The sequence below is a fragment of the Podarcis raffonei genome, chromosome 14, assembly GCF_027172205.1.
Source record: "Podarcis raffonei isolate rPodRaf1 chromosome 14, rPodRaf1.pri, whole genome shotgun sequence".
NCBI lineage: Eukaryota > Metazoa > Chordata > Lepidosauria > Squamata > Lacertidae > Podarcis > Podarcis raffonei.
The window spans coordinates 1508808-1530424 of NC_070615.1; positions in this window are offsets into that span (position 1 = coordinate 1508808).

Consider the following 21617-nt stretch of genomic DNA (forward strand, 5'->3'; position numbering starts at 1 on the left):
TGCTTCCCTGCAGCCTCCTCCACTGCTAGCCCAAGGGAGGATGTCTTCTCCTGGACTTTGATTGGCTACCTGGGAAAGTGGCAGAGTGCAGACCCCTGGTAAGATGATTGCAGAATGAAAGAAAGCAAGGAAACTCACAAACACCCACTTGGAAAGTAAGTCAAGCACACCAAAAAGTCTGCACTGTGGTAGCTCCATGTGTTTGTGGCACAAACACAGCTGAGTGCCTGGCAACATTCAAGTACAGCAGGTGCCACTGGCCTGACCTTGGATGTCTCCAGGAAACACAGTGTTTTGCTTTGGTAGAGAAGTACATGTTCATGATGCAGAGGCTGCGATACAAGCCAGCTCAAGCAGCCTTTGTCCTTTCTCATTCATGCTGCTGATACCAAAGTGGGCTATGCAGATGTCCCACGTGTGATGATTTCCCTCAATTCTAGCATTGAAATCTCCCAACAGGAATAGGTGTTTGCAATCTGGGACCCTCCTGACAGCCTGGTCTAGTTCCTCGTAGAACTGGTCCTTGCTTTATAGGCCAGAGTGCATAGTTGGAATGTAGATGCTCAAGATGTTAACTGGACAGGAGGTGGTTGAGAAGCAGAGGGAAAGCGACTTCCAGTACTTCCTGCCTTAAATGGATGCAATTCCCACGCTAGCGGAGATCATTTGCGGAGGAAAACAAGGATGATTTGGGAGTAATTGTCCATGCAAGCTCCCCCCCAGGGCCGGGGGGGGGGGAGTGAGCATCACTCACAGATCATCTTGATAACCGGTTCTCACTCCAGCATGGAATCTGAGAGACAGGAGACACTGAGTGGAAAAGCGTTCCACATATCAGTAACACCAGTAATGCAGCCGTTAAGAGCAGAGGTTCTTCTGTATATTTGCATGAAATTGGCTCCAGTTTACAGATGTGTGCAGGATGAAGGGGATAAGATTACAAACTGCCAAGAGAATCAGCTACTGGGTTGCAACGTTTCAAACTGGAATGAAGATCTCCTTCGTTGAAGAATATGGTATGTGGTATGGTATGGTATGGGGAGGGGAGCCTTTACCCTTTTTTATTAATACAATATTTGCTATATAAATGATTTGGCAAACCTCCCCCTAAACAATAACAACTGATAAAGAGCAAAAAGAGAAAAAGACAACAGAATTATATTTATGGATTAAAATGAAAATAGAACTGTGTGAGAACATTGGAATGATTTAAAGCATCTAACTTCCATCTGACGGTAATTTGGACTGTGGTCTTTGATCTGCAGTAGCTCTGGTGAGACTCCAGATCATTAGAGATAAGAATCTGAGGAGAAGGAGAACTGGAATCTTGCCCGGATGGCAGGATGCCAGATTACTCCCATACTCAGATATAAACACCAAAGATGGAGTAATGACGCAGCTTGAATTTCAACAGAAGAAGAGAGACTGGAAAAGCGGAACCAAACCAAACCAAAAATGTTTATTCGGCTTTACGCCCATCATGAAACACAACACAACAAAACAAATCAAATAAAACAGCGGACTCATACAAACCACAAGTAGTATAACACAGTTCACAACTCACAAGGACAGATATTAGCCTTTCATTAAAAAAGTTTAAGATTAAGATTAAAAAATTTCGGCACTACACTAAAATCAATATCTGATGTCATTATAAAAAAATTCTTATAACTATCAATAATCAGCTAACATTCCATTCCGTCTCTTGTACGAGAGGACGGCTGTTAGGAATTTAGCAACCTGTTGGGTAATATAAGGATCCACATCTTGAAGAACCCAGGCAAGCTGTAGGTCTACTGGTTTGTCAGCCATAGGCTGGATTATGGAGCTTAGTATACTAGCACGGGCTGAACTGTACAAAGGGCAGATAAACATAACATGATGTAGAGATTCAGATGTTTTCATTTCACAAGCACACATTGAAGGGACTTGGCCCTTAGTAAATCTATGTCTCAGCACGTTTGTTGGAAAGACATTGAACCTAGCTCTAATGAAGGCATATCGGTGAGACGCGGCCATAAGCGAAGTTAAGTAGGACGGAGCACGGTAGATAGGGGTTATGCCTAAATTTAACGGCGAGCAGGCTCCACCACCAGCTATGAAATTTTGGTATAGCTCCACATCATCCAGCCTTTGATTTATACACCTTTTAGCCACATTTAGATCCAGTTTGAGCAATTCAGTGGGCGAGATCTCATAGGACAGCAATTTGGCATGGATTTTTCCTGACCACAAATTTGTGAAGTCATCTCGCCACATGCATTGAATGAGATAGTGGTTCGGGAGTTTATGCCATAGGGATATCCAATAAATCAAAACTCTCCTCCATATAACTAGCTCCACTGAGGGGATCTTCATTTCTAAACGAATAGCCGCATTACTTACGCATGTTGGTAATTTTAGAAGTCGGCGTAAGAATTGGCTTTGAAGTGACTCTAAAGGTGAGAGGTTTGCAAAGGCAGCCCATAAAGGTGCAGCATAGGCCATTGTGGCCATCACTTTGATGCTATACACTTTCAAGGCCGCAGGGATGAATAAGGCCCCCTCAGAGTAGAAAAAACGGAGGAGGGAGTGTGATAGGGCTTTTGTCTTATTTTGAAGATATTCAACGTGTGCTTTCCACCCTAAATTATATTGAAAATAAATTCCTAAATATTTAAATTTATGTACTTGTTCGATTTTCGTGCCCTCCAGTTTCCATGAATAAAGTTTTCGACTCCTTGAAAATATCAGTACTTTGGACTTGGTGTGGTTGATAGACAGATGATTAGAATGGCAATATGTCGCGAAAATCTTTAGTGCCCTCCTTAAACCCACTCTGGAGTAAGAGAGTAGTACCGCATCATCTGCGTAGAGAAGTAGAGGACAACGGTAATCTGCTATACGAGGGGTGTGGATAAATTTTTGTGAGGCGGCTAATGGGTTCCTCATATCACTGATAAATAAGTTAAAAAGAAGAGGCGCTAAAATACAACCCTGGCGTACACCCTTATTTACTGGCACTGGGTTGGTCAGGTCTCCAGCAGGGGATAATCTCACCCTGGCCACGGACCCAGCATGAAGTTGGGAGATAAGCCACAGGAGCCTTCTATCTATTCCCCAACAGGCAAGTTTATCCCATAGTAATTTCCTCGGAATACTATCAAACGCAGCTTTCAAATCTATGAAAGCTGCGCAAAGTTGGCCCCGTCGAGGTGTCGAGTATTTCCGGGCTAAGTGATAAAGAATAATTGCCTGGTCTGTTGTGGATCGATTTAATCTAAATCCAGCTTGCTCATGTCCAATCAGGTCAGCCTCAACTGACCACTTCATCAACCTTGCCAGCAAGAAACGGGCATATATTTTCCCAATGGACGATAGCAGACTGATATTCCGATAGCTCCCTGGGTCACCGGGAGGGCCTTTTTTGTAGATAGGAATTATAATGGCCTCCTTCCACGTTCCTGGTATTAAGCCCGTGGCATTTATTGCATCGAACGTTTTAGCTAAAATCCCTGCCCACCATGCAGAATGAAGCTTTATAGCCTCAACAGGGACCAAATCTGGCCCAGGGGCCTTACCAGTTTTCAGCTCAGCTATCAATTCTAGGATTTCAGCAGGGTCGGTTTTGGGCCAGACGGGAAGGGGATTAGAAGGTCTCCAATGAGTGGCCGGAGCTTCTGCCACTGAGAAATATTTTCTCAGGAACTGCTCCCATGTAGGGGCCGGGATCACCGTTAAGGGATATTTCGTGTTTCTTCCCTTTATTAAGGACCAAAATTTCCGGGAGTTATGAGATTTTGAGGCAGAAATTATAGTCTGCCAGCGATTTAAATGCCACTCCCGTTTGGCCAATTTCTGGGCCTGTTTGTATGCTTTTTTAGCCAGGGAATAAGATGGAGGTAAGGCCGGAGCGCCGGAAAGTTTATAGTCATTATATATTGTATGTAGATGGAGTCTGGCTAGTTTGCAAGCAGAGTTGAACCAAGGGGCGCCAAATTTAAAATAATCGTTTTTAACTCCATAGGTTGGAGAAGTAAAAAAGCGAGTTAAAACTTCTATCAGGCAAGAAAAAAAATTCATACAGGTAATAGGATCACTCGGGACTATTCCTACGTCCGGCTGATCACCAGAAAACTTTTCTCGGATAAAATCCGTATATCTATGAGCGAGGGCAGGAGACCATCTAGTCCCCTTTATTTTAGTGGACGACTCCACAATCACCGGGATTGGGTGGGAGCGGTCGAGCAACTGCCAGTCAACACATAACTTGGTTATCAGGGGAAGATGGTCACTAAATTGGGCATTATCAATTTTAAAAGAGGTGACATTCAAAAATAGATCCTGGGAAACCAATACATAGTCGAGAACACTGTTTGATTTTAACCCCAGGTGGGTGAACTCCCCTGGTATGTCTGGAGGACACCTGCCATTTAGTATAATTAAATTAAGGCGTAGAGTCATCTGATAAAGCATCACTCCCGCCTTATTGACTTTTACATCCTTTGATATTCTAGTGGGGGTGTATACTAGATCGTAAGTTTGAGCGCCGGGGTCAACCCACCATTTAGACTTTTTAAGAGCCTCCCGATTTGAGGCTATCCGAGCGTTAAAATCGCCTCCAGTGATGGAGGGGACATTGGGATATTTAAGATAACAAGAAAGTAAAAAATCCTCTAGGGATTCCCATCTAGCAGTAAGATCAGCTGCTAACCCTCCTGGAGGGAAATAGACATTTGTAACCAATAAAGAGAAGTTTCCACCAGAGATCAGTCCGGTAATAGCATAAGGCGGAAATGCATGCACTAGTGAAAGTTTAGCCCGTAGTTTGAGGGAGATACCAATTGTAAGGCCACCTTTAGGGCGGCCACCATTCGTTGACGGGCTAGCAGGCAGACATATAAACTCAAAGCCATTTAACTCAATTTCCTCCTCCACCCAAGTTTCTTGTAATAGTATGATAAGAAAGGAATTAATATATTTTTGGAATTCTGGATCTAATTTTTTACTTTTCCATCCAGCAATGTTCCAACTTAATATTGAAGGCTGGGGTTTCCCCGTTCCTCCAATTGACTGTCATTCGGAAAATTGGCTCAACTTTAAAACGGGAAGAGGGGAGCCACTAAAGAAATCAGTTATCTTCCTCTGATGAAAAACCTCTCGTAAAGGCTGAGTGGGATTTACAAGGTCATCTGGCTGTTGAGCTTGGCCACTCGATCTACTAGGAGTAGGACTTTGAACAGGGGCGGACCCCTTTTCCAAAAGAGATTGGTGGGCCACCCGGGGTGGACCAGCTATCTCGTCAGAAGTTTGGACTCTCTGTAGCCTGCTATTGGTCTTTTGGGCTACTTGATTTATGTGGCCTGTTGGATCTTCAATCAGTTCCGTCACTGGTCTTGCTGCTGAATCCATAATACTCCGCGAAGAGGGATAAGGCTGGGCGAGAGGGCTATTTGGAAAGGTTGGCAAAGGCACCTCTTCTCTTGATTGGTCAGTGCTATAAGAAGGTTCCAGGTCTGGCATCGATGAATGTGTAGAAGGGGATTTATCTTGTTGTGTGTTGCTTTCTTCAGGTATGTTTTTCAATGGACGGTCAAGTAAATCTATTAAAAGCACAGAGGATTGTTCTGCTTGGAGGGAAGGACTGGTAGTTGCTTCTTGGGGTTGTATCTTATCCTCCATTGCCAACATACATTTAGCATTAGATATTGAGAGATCCATATGATCTGGTTCTTCTGGGGAGTCATGTTCGCTGTACGTGAGTATTCTGGTGCTGAGCTTCCTAATAAGTTGGGTTTTAAGCGATTCCAGTCTATTAATAATTTCTTTTTGTTCCACCACTGGTAAATCTGCAAAGGAAGCAATGAGTTCGATCTCTTCTGGTGGTGTCATGCCACTTTCCGGATGGTCATTGTTCTTTGCTCGGGGAGTGGAGGCCACATAACTCTTCTCCTGGGATTGAACGCCCACTCCGGTGTCCACTGTTGGATCGGGTTTAGCAGATTTTGAGCCCTCTTTGGTTATTGCCTCCAACAGTAGGGGTTTAGGAGTAGGGTCTATAAAGGCTCTCGTTGGTGCTATCCCACAGCGAAACAAAAATGCTTTCTTTCGTAATATGATAGTGGGAATTTTTGTGGATTGGAACGCAAGCAGGACTCTCTGGGATTTATGATGATGGACAAGGGGGAGGACTGCACAGAGGTCAATTTGTGTTGCTTCCATATTTAAAAGCACCTTTAGGAGTTCCTTGGCACCACCCAGAGTTCTCCATCTTGGGTCCCCATTTTGTATGGTTAGGCTCACTTTCCTTGGTGTTAAGATCAGGGATTGATGACCTAATTGAAGGTTAAGGTTGTATTTAAATTTGTCAGTACGTTTGTTATATAAGGACAAACTCCTCGTCCCCTTCCTCTCTTCAAGGGACTTAACACCGGCTGGCGCTGGGGAAGTAGTAACTAGCTTTTGCTGGAGGCTGTGCAGCTGGGACGAAAGATCATCTAGTCTTTTGAATATACAGTGCAGGGTTTTGATTATTAAATGGGACTGTTCAAATGTCATATGATTGGCCGTGCCAAGGACCAGTTCCTCCTTCTGAGGAGAGACTACACTCTTACTGTTGGCCACATCGCTTGTTATTTGTGGAATTATTCGCTCTTCATCTTTAAGTGCTGATGCGCAATCAATCAGTGGGTTGAAACGGTTCTGAGTTTCTACCATGTAGGAACAATCCAGCAGAGTACTCCCTTCTTTAAAGTGACATGGTTCAACCCTTGTTTGCTTCGATCTCGGAAAGGGAACGGGGACCTTCTCCTCGGAGTCTCTAAGACGTTTCCCATATCCCATAATTCAGATATCGAGGAGAGGGGAGGGGGGACAGCACTTCAAAGTCGGCGTCTTCACCTCTACCTTTACAGGCCGGCAATTTAGGTCTACAAGGAGACTACCGGTAAGCAATACAGACCATTCCTTTGAAGACCTACTCCCACCAGGACTAAGACTAATATATAAATCTCCTTCAAAGCTTATCGCAGGGCCCACCGCGGTTCGGTCCCAGATGAAAGGGAAACTCCCAAAGGCCTCACCTCAAACAGGGGAGTTTCTCTTCGTGCAGCTCAAAGATTTTTCTCCGCTCAGCTGCAGTAAAAGTTCACAGCAGGTTTCCTTCAGCTATTAATCTTCCTTATCCTGTTGTTGTTTTAGCATGTTTGTTCGAGGCCCTTCTCCGCTTTGTAAATATATTAGTTAAGAAGCAGCTGCCAAATGTTGTAGATAAAATAATGAGGCTTTAAAAGCTGAATAAAAACTGATAAAACTAATAAAAACTAATAAAAACCGCACAACTGCTGCGGAGCTCAAGTCAATGCTTCCACTAACGACGCCATCTTGACTCTCTGCGGAAGCAGAGATGCCGTGTAAGACATTAGAACAACAAATAAACAAATGAGAAAATAAACATCTCACATAGGAAACAGAACTCTTTCTATGGAAAAACTTTTGTTATTAAATATCTCAACACAAATGGAAGTCAAGAAATCAGTAGCTTTTGATAAGGGACTAAGATCGGGACTGAATGCAATTGGATTAACTAAGATCTCAGAAGCAGGAAGAAATAAGAACTTTGCACCCCGACACCCAGCACATGGGAAGTCACTCAAAATGTATAATTGGCTGTATAATTGATTTATATTTGGATGGGAATTGTAATTTGATATTGATAAAATGTGGTTGTCATTGGATTTTAATAATTGAAATTTAATAAAAGTTATGTGCAAAAAAAAAAAAAGACAAGCAGAGGGAAAGCAAGCATTCTAAGCATTGCAGACAGAAGGGAGTTCCTCACTGCAAAGCCTATGCTATGAGTACATGGTTTTTCTGTATGCCCTACTTGCCAGAAAAAGGTGTAGTTCTTTTCTTGGAAGCAGCCACTTGAAGTGAGTGTGGTCTCCTGGAGAGTGGCAACATCAGTGTCGAGTGTTTTCAATTATGTCCGTCTTCTGTGAGTCACTGGCACATGCATACATGGTCCTGATGTTTCAGCTTGATAGGTGCAAGAGGGTTTGTTTTGTTTCTTTTTTGCCTGGTGCAGAAGTTCAGTCCACTTGTTGAGTGATACTCTGAGCTCCAAGCACCCATTAAAGCAGGCAGACTGCGGTGGGTCAGCACTTTATTGACTTGGGGCAGCCCAGCTTAAGGGAGGCAGTAGCTGACCAGTGAAATACAATTATCTCTCCCACTGAGGAAGGCAATTTGTAGCCCTTGTACCTTATGCCAATCAGATTATAACTTGTAACTGATGCCTCCTAGAATCATAGAATCTTAGAGTTGGAAGGTACACCAAGGGTCATCTAGTCCAACCCCCTGAAATTCAGGAATCTCAGCTAAAGCATCCATGACAGATGGCCATCCAACCTCTGCTTAAAAACCTCCAAGGAAGGAAAGTCTACTACCTCTCATGGGAGTCTGTTCCACCTCAAACAGCTCTTTCTGTCAGAAAGTTCTTCCTGATGTTTAGTTGGAATCTCCATTCTGGTAACTTGAAGCCATTGGTTCAAATACTACCCTTCAGAGCAGGGAAAACAAGCTTGCTCTATCCTACATGTGTCAGCCCTTGAGATATTTGAAAATGGCTATCATATCGCCTCTCAGTCTCCTTTTTTCCAGGCTAAACATACCCAGCTCCTTCAAGTGCTCCTCATAAGGCTTAGTTTCCAGACCCTTGATCATCTTGGTTGCTCTCCTCTACACACATTCCAGCTTGGTCTCCTCTTTTCCAGACTAAACATACCCAGCTCCCTCAACCATTCCTCCTAAGGCTTTCCAGACCCTTCATTATCTTGGTTACCTTGCTCTTCACACGTTCCAGCTTGTCAACATCCTCCGTAAATTGTGGTGCCCAGAATTGGACACAGTATTCAAGGCATGGTCTGACCAAGGCAGAAGTGTTGTGTTGGCAGCACCAAAGTGACCTCTTTAGGGTGCAAGCCTAGGCAGAGCGTCTTGAAGTCCTGGGCTGCACAGACAACAAGATCCCCCTCTCCATCTCACAGACATGGTCCAAAGGAAAGGAAAGCAATACATTTGGCACCAGCTTGGCTGCAGGAGCTGCTGGAAGGAGGCACACAGAGTGCCATCCAACAGTATTAGGGACTCCACTCTGGATTTTGTTGAGTTTACTCCTTAGCTTTTTCTTCTCCCAAAGATGTCCTGCAAGGCAGCAGGTACTGATTTTTCCTTGGGTTTTACTCCCGAGGCCTTTTTCATAAATGAGTGTAGCTGCAAGGCAGCAGAGGTTTAGAACCAGAGTTTTCCTTCTCCTTGATGGGCTCCCTTCCAGGTTGATGAGCCCCATCTACCCCTCGTTTCCCTCTGCATTCTGTGCAGAAACTGCCTTCTTGACCACTGGACTCACTGTTGGTCTCATCCGCTGAGTCCGCTGGAGGCTGTCTCTGCGTGCAGGGCATGAGAGACAGCCAATAAATAGACTGCTCCATCCACCCATTACTACTCGTGTCAGCTGGAGGAGAGACAGAAATAATTTAGGGTTATGGTAAAAATGTACAGAACTTAGTGAAGTTAGGTAAAAGTTAGAGAAGCATCTCTAGGTAAAAGTTGGATAGGACCGAGACTTCCGGTCGGCGCCAGCGATTAATGGCGGGTTCCCTCTGAGCTCCGGAGGGAACCGGCTCCGTGAAGCGTGGGTCTGGCCGCTGCGGCGAAGCGGAGACCCGAAGAAATCGCAGGCGGTGAAGCCTGCGAACTCAGAGACTCGGCGGGCTCCATTTGCGGGCCCCCCCGACTGCAAGGGAGCCTTTTTAAAGGCTTCTGAATGGAGCGGGGGTGAGCGGCGCGGAGCTGAGAGTCGTCTACCCTCTTCGCGGGGTGAAGCCGCAAGCCATTGTCGGAGAGCGCCGATTCCTTTCTGGAAATTTGGAACTGAAAGCAACTACCCGTGAGTAGGGGTAAGAAGCAAAAAATTTTTACAAAAAAAATCCAATTAAATTTGGCACCGAAACGGGAGAAGTATAAACAGGAAGTCTGCTTCTCCCGACTTGTAGACAGAACAAAGCAAAGAGATTGTAAAGCAGTAACTTTGGAAGACGTTCTTTAAAAATCTTAAATCCACCACTGAAAAAGAAGGATCCCCCTCCTCTTAGCAGGGGTGGAGGGGTGAATTTAGAGCATTAACTTCCTGCAAAGACAGCGAGAAGTATAGTTTTATCTGCTGCCTCTAAAACCTGGAACGGACTGCGTTTGACAGCTGTCAAAGTACTAAGGGTAAAGAATACTGATACTCTGTGAAAAGATACAATTGCTTTTAAAATGGACTTGGATATAAAAGTAACTTTTGATTGAAATTGTGTATAGCTAAAGAACAAAGGGGAGTTACTAGGACTATATTTGTTGCAACTGAAATTGGAAGTGTGTCCCCCTAGAGGAGACTATGTTGTAGCAAGTACCAAGTTACTAAACAACTGAGCCCGGAAAATTCCTTTCTAAAACAAAGTGACTAGGCATGAGACTGACCTTGGACTGTGTATGGGAGTGCTATGGCAGATGAGAAGGGCAAGATAGAACAGACGGAAGAAAAGACGCTCAGGTCTGGGAAACAATACAAAATAGATATTGCTCAGCAGAGAAGGGCCTCAACATCTGGAGCAGTTAGTTCAGCAGGAGCTACGGTTTCACAAGAAAGGCTAAAGGCTATGTCATCACAAGATCCACTTGCTCAGGCACTTAGCAAAATTAATGCATCACTGGAAAATCTAGCTAAACAGGTTGCGGAGACAAATAAGCAAGTAGCTGAGGCCTCAGCAAAAATTGATTTGAATACGACAAGTATAAATTTGAATACTACAAGTATAAATGAATTGGGAAAGAAGGTGAATTCTAACACACATTCTATTGAGAAGCTATTAGAGGAATCAGCTTCGACTAGGAAATTAGCTGAGGAAGCAAAGGAGATTGCAACTGCTGTTCAGGAGAAGATACCACCGGTATACAAGAAACTTGAGGACCATGATTTGACCTTGTCTATGCTTGAACTCCAAGGGAAAGAGAGGAACTTAAGACTCAGGGCAGTACCAGAAAAAGAGCAGGACAATTTGGTGGACTATCTTACAAAGGAACTTACAGAATTTTGGCAAAAAGACCTGGGGAAGGAAGAATTCAAGATAGTGAGTGCATTTAGGATTGGCAGAAAACAAAGAAAGAATAGAGCAAGGGATTGTCTGATTACTTTAAGAACAAAAGAAGAAAGAGATAAAATTTTGAATCTACAGTACCAAAGAACTCTGGAAATTGAAGATTATTTTGTGGAAATTTTCAGGGATATACCTAAACTTATACTGGATGTCAGGGCCCACTACAGAGATCTGGTGGACCTATTGAAAAGAAATAGAATTCCCTTCAGATGGGAATTTCCCCAAGGCCTATCTTTCAAATTTAAAGGAAGGAAAATAAGAATAAGGACTGTGGATGACAAAGACAAATTTTTGAATGAACACGAGGAGAATCTACAGAAGGGAGTGGTTGGAGAGGAGCCAACCGTTTCAGAAGAAATTCGAGACATAGCAAACTTATCATTTGGACTCTCTGAACTGGGGAAAGATACACTACCGACAGAGGAAGAACAACAACTGGGTGCAGTCGGCGGGAGGAGTAAGTAATTCACTATGGCTCTGCAACTTCTAAGTTGGAATTGTAATGGTCTCAATTCCCCTCGAAAGAGGAAAAGTGTATTTCATATATTAAGAAAAGAACAATTGGATTTGATTTGTCTACAGGAAACACATGTAATGAGGCTCCACAGGAAGTTGCTCATTAATAAGAGATTGGGACAAGAATTTATTTCATCTGACAAGGTTAAAAAAAGAGGAGTTGTGATATATGCAAAGGAGAAACTCACACCGAAACAAATTTTTAAGGATGAACAAGGAAGATATTTGGCTATTGAAATTCAACTACAAGGAGAGAAATTTCTGATTGTAGGGGTCTATGCACCGAATGAGGGGAAATCTGAATTTTTTAAGAAGTTGCATGAAGTTCTTCTGGACTATATGGACTATAATATAATCTTAATGGAGATATGAATGGAGTTGTCTCTACAAATATGGACAAGGCACAAAGACAGGTAATCACCAAAGATGGTAGATTACCAAAGACTTTTTTTGAATTGACTGACAATATGGACTTGATTGACATTTGGAGAACTAAGAACCCCCTGGGGAGAGAGGGAACTTTCTTCTCTGAAGCTAAAATGACCTGGACTAGAATTGACCAAATTTGGATTACTAGAGGAATGGCACCAAAGATAAAGAAAGTGGAAATCTGCCCTAAAACTTGCTCAGACCATAATGCTGTAAAGATGGAGATGAAGCAAACAACACCCGGCTCCTTTAGATGGAGGATGAATGACACCCTACTCAGATATGAAGAAGTATACAAAAAGGCCCAAAAAACTTTGAGAGATTATTTTGAAATAAATTTGACCACTAATGTTGAAAAAAGAGTAATTTGGGATGCCAGTAAAGCCGTGATGAGAGGGTTTCTGATTCAACAGAATGCAATAAAGAAGAAAAGTCGAAATGAGAAAAAGGATAAAATTCTGGAGAAAATAAAAGAAGGAGAGAAAAAACTGAGAGTAAAGCCAAAGTCACAGGAGATCCTGAAAGAAATAAAGTTACTTCAGGTACAATATATGGAACTGATGAACCAGGAAATAGAATGGAAAATTAAACAAATGAGACAGAAGACATTTGAATCAGCAAACAAATGTGGGAAATTACTAGCATGGCAGCTGAAAAAAAGACAAAAATTAAATACAATTACAAATCTGGAAGTGGAAGGAAAAGATATACATAACCCAATTGAGATTAGAAACTGCTTCCAGAAGTATTTTAAACAACTATATGCACAAGGGCCACAGAACGAAATGGACATTGATCGATTCTTGAAGATAAATGGATTACAAAAAATCTCACAAGAAAGTAAACTTATGTTGAACTGTAAAATATCTGACCAGGAGATAGAAGGTGCCATTCAGAATATGCAAGTAGGCAAGTCTCCAGGACCGGATGGGTTGTCTTCCTGCTACTATAGACTTTTGAAAGAGTGGCTATTGCAACCATTGAAGGAAGTTTGTAATGAAATTCTGGAGGGGAAAAGGGCACCAGAATTGTGGAAAGAGGCCTACATTACACTAATACCAAAAACAGAGACTGAAACGACTCAACTTAGGAACTATCGTCCCATATCCCTATTAAATGTGGATTACAAAATCTTTGCTGACATTTTAGCCAAGAGACTGAAAAAAGTACTGATTGAGGAGATTCATAAGGACCAAGCGGGCTTTCTTCCGGGTAGACATCTTTCTGATAACCTAAGGAACATAATTGACATTTTGGAAAAGCTAGAAGTGAACATAAATACTAAGGCAGTTTTGATATTTGTGGACGCGGAGAAAGCCTTTGACAACATTTCTTGGAGCTTTATGAAAAAGAACCTACAGGGTATGGGGGTAGGCCATGGTTTTGAGAATGGTATTGGTGCAATATATTCAGAACAAACGGCCAAACTAATTGTAAATAATGTGGTTACAGAACAGTTCAAGATAGAAAAAGGGACACGACAGGGATGCCCAATTTCCCCTCTGCTCTTTATATCGCTCCTGGAGGTTTTGCTGAATATGATTAGAAGGGACCGGATGGTTAAAGGGATACAGGTCGGAGCCAAACAGTTCAAATTAAGAGCATTTGCAGATGATCTAGTTTTGACACTACAGGAGCCAGAATCTAGTACTAAAAGAGTTTTAGAATTAATTCAAGAATTTGGTCAGGTTGCAGGATTTAAATTGAATAAGTTAAAAACCAAGGTTCTTGAGAAAAACTTAACACCGATTGAGAGAGAAAAGTTTCAGAATGAAACAGGTCTGACTGTGGTTAAGAAAGCGAAATATTTGGGGATTAATATGACAGCTAAAAATGGGAATTTGTTTAAAGATAATTATGAAAAATGTTGGGCTGAAGTGAAAAAAGATTTAGAGATTTGGTCAAATTTGAAGCTTTCCTTGTTGGGTCGAATTGCAGCTATAAAGATGAATGTATTGCCTAGGATGTTGTTTTTGTTTCAAACTCTGCAAATTTTGGACAAAATGGACTGTTTCAAGAAGTGGCAAAGAGACATTTCTAAATTTGTCTGGCAGGGCAAGAAGCCTAGAATAAAATTTAAGATATTAACTGATGTAAAGGAAAGAGGTGGATTTGCCCTGCCAGACTTCAAACTTTATTATGAATCAGCAGCATTCTGCTGGTTGAAAGATTGGCTGCTTCTTGAGAATACAGACATTCTGGATCTTGAAGGTTTTAACAATGTATTTGGGTGGCATGCATATTTGTGGTACAACAAGGTTAAAGCACACAAAGCTTTCAAAAACCATATTGTCAGGAGAGCACTGTTTAATGTTTGGATTAGATATAAGGATTTATTGGAAAATAAAACTCCAAGGTGGTTGTCACCAATGGAGGCTAAGGCTCAGAGAAAACTTAACATGGAGGCCAAATGGCCAAAATACTGGGAAATTTTGGAACAAGAAGGGGACAGACTGAGATTGCAGAGTTTTGAGAAATTGAAAGATAAAGTACGAGATTGGCTTCATTATTATCAGATAATGGAGGTTTACAATATAGACAAGAAAGTTGGTTTCCAGGTGGAAAAATCTAAATTGGAAACAGAATTGTTAGAATCCAAAACTAAGACTTTGTCAAAAATGTATAACTTGCTGTTGAAATGGAATACTCAGGATGAAACGGTTAAATCTGTAATGATTAAATGGGCACAATACGTTGGACACAATATTATGTTTGCTGACTGGGAACAGTTGTGGACCACCGGGATTAAATTTACGGCATGTAATGCCTTAAGAGAGAATATTATGAAAATGATATACAGGTGGTACATGACCCCAGTCAAGCTTGCAAAAATCTATCATTTGCCCGATAATAAGTGTTGGAAATGTAAGGAAAATGAAGGTACATTCTTTCACCTTTGGTGGACGTGCCCCAGGATTAAGGCTTTCTGGGAAATGATATATAATGAATTGAAAAAGGTATTTAAATATACCTTCTTGAAGAAACCAGAGGCCTTTCTCTTGGGTATGTCCGGCCAAGTGGTGCCAAAGAAGGACAGAACTTTTTTCATGTATGCTACAACAGCAGCAAGAATACTCATCGCAAAGTATTGGAAGACGCAAGATCTACCCACTCTGGAAGAATGGCAGATGAAACTGATTGACTGTATAGGATTGGCAGAAATGACGAGCAGAATCCGTGACCAGGGAGAAGAGTCGGCAGAAGAAGATTGGAAAAAAATTAAGGACTATTTACAGAAATATTGCAAAATTAAGGAAAGTTAAATGGTGTTGGATTGAAATTGAGTGGTTTCTAGCTGTAATTATATAAAGGAACATAGATGGGGGAAAAGGGTTTGGAAAATAAGGTAATATTATAAGCTGTAATGCTTCAAGTGAAGGATTTGCTGAACAAATAATTTTAATTGGAATACAAGGAGGAGAAGTATGAGGAGGTCTGAGAAATTTGTTATTGAAAAGTATGATTTATGAACTATATGTCTTTTTAAATCTTTTTGTTTGTTTAAAAAAATTGGAAAATTTAATAAATATCTGTCAGGGAACTGCCATCTGAGACGCAGGAGGTGAAAGGGCTCACGGAGGGTGAGAGAGACCATTCAGCTGAGGAGGGGACCAGCAGGGGGAGAAGTGGAGTTCCAAGGGAAAGTGAGTCGGAGGGAGGGCTCAGAGACACTTCAAGCGAGAACAGTGGGGAGGTTTCAGGACCTCCTGTAGGGACACCCACTCCTCGCCGGAAACTGTCACGCCGAGAGTCCAGAAGACGCGTTTCCGTTAAGGAGCTTTTATGCTGGAAGAAGTTCCGTAAACGCCCACTGTCCGATTCAACGAGCGACTGATGGAGCCATGCTTAAGGAGCTCCGTCACAGACAGAGGTTTGTGGACTTAGCCAAACTCTGAGGGACTAGGATTTTACGCACAAGCAGCTCACCATCCCATCACAGCAATCGGACAGTCCCTGAAAGCAGCTTGTGCAGAGAGGCATCATGAGCAACCCAGCCGGAGCCGGGGGAGCAGGAGGAGCTGGAGAGGGTCCAAGCCTGGAAGAAAGGTACAGGGTGTTGGAAGTCCAGCTAGCACTGCAAACGGCGAGGCTAGAAGAAAGGAGGGCGCAGGATGCAGAAAAGGCAAAAGGCGCTACACTAGCAAGAAAGATGCCAGGATTGGTGCAGAAGTTTGGGGGGGCCCCCAGGAACTACCAAGCCTTTAGGACAGAGATGCAGTATGCTCTCGAACTGCAGTTTAACGACTTTCCCGACGAGGCATCGCGAGTGGCGTTTGTGATTGGCCATCTCGAAGGGGGGGCGAGAGACTGGGTTAGACCCCTGATGGCAGGGAATAGTGAAATGCTGAAGGACACGAGGAAGTTTTTTCGCGCCATGGATTTGATGTTTTCCAGCGAGATTGAACAGGGACTGGTGCGCAGACAATTGATGGCTTGCAAACAGGGGAGCCGATCGGTTCGTGAGTACTGGACTGAGTTTACAATGTTGATACATAAATTGGGATGGGACCTATCGGCGGAACCCATTCAAATGCTCTTTGAAGAGGGGCTTTCTTCGGCGGTGAAAGACGAACTTTCCCGGGCGCCCAGGGCGGAGTCTATGGACCAGCTGACCAAATCAGCGCTGACCATTGGAGCGCGCCAGGAGGCAAGAGCCTTGGAGAAGCGGGAGGGGAAAGGAGAGCGTTGGAGGGATTTCCGCATTCCAGAGATTCCAGAGCCAAGTTTCCCGCCAGGAGAGCCGATGGAAGTTGGAACAGCGCGCGCGCGCGCAGTTTCAAATCCCAGTGAAGGGAGGAAGAAGGAGGGAAAGAGCACCAAGAAATGTTATCTCTGCCAGCAGCCAGGTCACTTTGCCAGAGTCTGCCCGCAAAGAAAGGAATGGCAAGGGATGGCGGGAGCTGTTGGGGGGAAGGAGGAGGGAGTCCAGGAGCCAGTAAAAGCCAACGCCTGGCTGCCACCGTCAGGGCACTGCAGCCAGGCCAAGGAGCAGTAAAAGTGCCCACTCCGGAACCTCCAAGACCAGCCCTAGTAATAGAGGTGTTGCTAGAGCTGGCAAACGGATACCCACTAAAGACAAAGGCGCTGTTGGACTCAGGCAGCTCCTGTAATTTTATGAGTAAGGAGTTTGCAGCTGAACACCAGATACAGACACTCCCTTTAAGCAACCCCCTGCAGGTGACCACGATCGATGGGAGGGAGCTGTTGGGAGGAGAAGTTAGCCTACAGACCGTCCCAATGGTTATGAGGGTGGCCAGGCACACCGAAAGGATAGCGTTCAATGTGGCCACCCTGGGAGGGGCTCCCGTCATTTTGGGAATGAGCTGGCTAGCGTTGCATGACCCGCTAGTGGGCTGGCATCAGAGAGTGGTCTCCTTTGGGTCAGCACATTGCCTGGAACACTGCAGAGAGGGAAAGGTGCCAGAAGGGGCAAAAGCCTTTCTAGCAGGGACGGAAGTGGCGGACAAAGGGAAGGTGCCCAAACAATACGCTGACCTGAGCAAGGTCTTCAGCGAAAGGGAAGCAGATAAACTACCACCGCATAGAGACTTTGACTGCCAAATTAACCTGGTCCCTGGGGCCCAGCTCCCCGTGGGCAAGCTGTACGCCATGTCAGACAGGGAAATGCAGGAGTTAAGGGAGTTTATTGATAAAAACCTGAAGAGGGGCTTCATCAGAGAGTCCAGAGCGGTGGGGGGGAGCCCAGTGTTTTTTGTGGACAAAAAAAACACGGATAAACCCAGGCTTGTAGTGGACTACCGGCGGCTAAATGCCGTGTCAGAACCAGTGACTTTCCCCATGCCCAGGATTGATGACATTTTGACCAGGGTGAGGAAGGGAAAGATATTCACGAAACTGGACCTGAGAGGGGCATACAACCTGATACGAATAAGGAAAGGGGATGAATGGAAAACCACTATGTTCACCCCTTTGGGGACTTTTGAATATTTAGTTATGCCATTCGGATTGCAATCAGGCTCCGCCTGTTTTCAATCGCTCATGAACCATGTCCTGGGACCGTTGCTCTACAAGAATTGCGTGGCCTTCCTCGATGACGTGCTGATATATTCAGAGAATGAGGAGCAGCATGTAAAGGATGTCAGGGAAGTGCTGAGCCAGCTGCAAGCAAACCAGCTGTGGGTGAAATTGGAGAAGTGTCAGTTTCACACCAAGGAGGTGGAATTCCTGGGGTACCGCTTATCAGACAAGGGATTAGCCATGGATCCAGGCAAGGTCCAGGCGGTGCTGGAATGGAAGACACCGAAAACGAAAAAGGATGTGCAAAGGTTCTTAGGGTTTGGGAACTTTTACCGTAAATTCATCAAGAACTTTGCCCACTTAACGGCTCCCATCACGGACTGTCTAAGCAGCAAGAAGAAATTCGTTTGGACGGCGGAGGCGGAGCAAGCATTTGAGGAATTGAAAAGGGCATTCGCTTCGGAAGAACAGCTCCTGCATGTGGATTTACAAAAACCCATGAGAGTGGAAACTGATGCCTCAGACCGGGCGGTGGGGGCGGTGCTGCTTCAGCCAGGGAGCAATAAGTCGGAATGGAGACCGTGTGCCTTCTTTTCGCGTAAGCTGAACAAATCCGAGAGGAACTACACCGTATATGACCGAGAACTACTCGCCATTCACGAAGCGTTCCGGAGATGGAGACACTTACTAATTGGCGCACAGCATAAGGTGCAAGTGTGTACGGACCACAAGAATTTGGAGTATTGGAGAACGGCACGAGTGCTCAACCAACGACAAGTGAGATGGGCCCAGGAGTTCTCCAAATTCCATTTTGAAATCTGCTATGTGCCAGGTCCAGAAAACATCAGAGCGGAGGCTCTCTCTGAATATTTGGAGGGGGAGGGAGCGCCTGAAGAGAGACATATTATCCCAGAGGACCACTGGGTGTGTGGGGCGGCCTGGGTGGGGCAAAGAGAACTGGTAGAGGGAACGGTAAATGATGAATACGCCCAGGATAAGCTCAGAGGTTTAAGGAGAGAGGGAGAAGACCCCGGAGGTTTTGAAGAAAGAAACGGGGCACTGTATTACAAAGGGGCACTATACATACCCGAAGGGGAATTGAGGGGGAGAGTACTCAAACAGCTGCACGACAATCCCACAGCGGGGCATTTTGGGCAACACAAGACCATGTGGTTGGTGACCAGGGAGTTTTGGTGGCCCAAGGTGAGGGAGGATGTACGGGAGTATGTGAGAAGGTGTGACCAATGCCAGAGAGCCAAAGGAGAAAGGCGGGCACCAGCGGGGTTATTAGAACCGTTACCCACACCAGAACGACCGTGGGAGGCGGTATCGATAGATTTTATGACTGATCTGCCTAAATCCCAGGGGAAAACCGCCATACTAGTCGTGGTAGACCTGTTAACTAAGATGGGTCACTTTGTAGCTTGCTCACATGCAGTCACGGCGGAAGAGACAGCGAAATTGTTTGTAGAACATATTTTTAGGCTGCATGGCGCCCCCTTGAGGGTGGTCTCCGACAGAGGGAAACAGTTCACGTCCAGATTCTGGAGGAAACTTATGAGCTTGTTGCACGTAGAGGTCAACTTTTCGACTGCCAGGCACCCTGAGACCAATGGGCAGGCGGAGAGGGCAAACGGTATCCTCCAACAATACCTGAGGTGTTATGTCAATGACAGAGAGAACGATTGGGTCAAAAAGTTGGCGCTAGCGGAATTTGCTTACAATAATGCAGAGAATGTGTCCACCGGGATGAGCCCCTTTTTGGCTAATTATGGGTGCCACCCCAGGGCGTTTCCAGGGGGAGGAGGGGAGAGATGGAGTGTCCCGGCCGCTGAACATTTTGTAGAAGAAATGGAAGCGATCCATCGTCAACTCCAACTCAACTTAGAAAGGGCCAAAGAAGAATATAAGAGGCAAGCAGACAAGAGCAGAAGGGAAGGTGAAACCATTAGGGTGGGGAGTCAGGTCTGGCTATCAACCCAAGGGTTGCCGTTCAAGGGGGGTTGCAAGAAATTGAGACCCAAAAGATTGGGACCATTTGAGGTCATCCAACAGGTCAACCCAGTGGCTTTCAGACTCCGGTTACCGAACCACATGAAACTGCACCCAGTATTCCACAGGTCATTACTGTCACCATATAGGGGGGAAGGTGAAGGGGTATCCACACGGGGGCCAGCTATAGAAGAAAGGGAAAGCAGCAACCATGTGGCGGAAATCATCAACTCCAGGTGGAAGGGTAATCAGGTGGAGTATTTGGTCGCGTGGGAAGGGGAACCGGAGTCGGAAAACACCTGGGTGACGGCAGAGGAGGTCCGTGACGAGATCTTGATCGAAACGTTCCACCAAAGGTTCCCCAGGAAACCTCAGCCAGTAGCGAGGTTCCGGAGGGAGTACTTTGGCACCACCGACGATGAGGAGGAACTGGAAGGATTCAGGGAATCGGAGTTGGAAGGAGGAACAGACTCCGATGAGGAGGAGTACTTGGAAACCGGAAACAGCAAGAGGTGGAGGGAAGTGTTCGAAACTTCGGAAGATGAGGGAGGTTCCTTCAGGGGTTTTGCTCCTTCGCCTCCCACAGAGGAGGGGAGGGAAGGGGGTGAAGGGGGCCCTGGAGGGGAGGTGGATGTCAGGGAACTGCCATCTGAGACGCAGGAGGTGAAAGGGCTCACGGAGGGTGAGAGAGACCATTCAGCTGAGGAGGGGACCAGCAGGGGGAGAAGTGGAGTTCCAAGGGAAAGTGAGTCGGAGGGAGGGCTCAGAGACACTTCAAGCGAGAACAGTGGGGAGGTTTCAGGACCTCCTGTAGGGACACCCACTCCTCGCCGGAAACTGTCACGCCGAGAGTCCAGAAGACGCGTTTCCGTTAAGGAGCTTTTATGCTGGAAGAAGTTCCGTAAACGCCCACTGTCCGATTCAACGAGCGACTGATGGAGCCATGCTTAAGGAGCTCCGTCACAGACAGAGGTTTGTGGACTTAGCCAAACTCTGAGGGACTAGCACAAGCAGCTCACCATCTCATCACAATATCTTTAAAAAAAAAATTCGCCTCCAGCGTTATTTAGCCCATAAAATCTGTCCTCAGCCTTGTGCATTTCACTGCATTCCACTGAGATTACTTCATTGGCAGCAGAACCAGCATCTGCTGAACAACTAGCCAGATTAGGGAGAATTAAGGCACAAAGAAATAAAAAAGAAACAAAAGAGCAATGCTAGCCAAAAAGCACAGTGGGAGAAGAGATGAATACTTCAGGATCTGCAAAATTACAGCTACAGAGAAATCCAGTGCCATTCCACAAAGCCTCATAGGGTTCAACAAATTGTTCCAGGAGAATCGAATCCAAAAGAAAAAAGAAAGAAGTTTTCTGCTAACCGTACATTAGACCTTGTTCCACTGTAGATAAATGCTAGTTTATTCACACTGAATAGCCCCAGTTCCCTTCTTTTGGCAGAATCTGTACCCAGGCAATTCTCAACATCCTCTCCTTTCTTGACATACTCTTACATACTTATCAT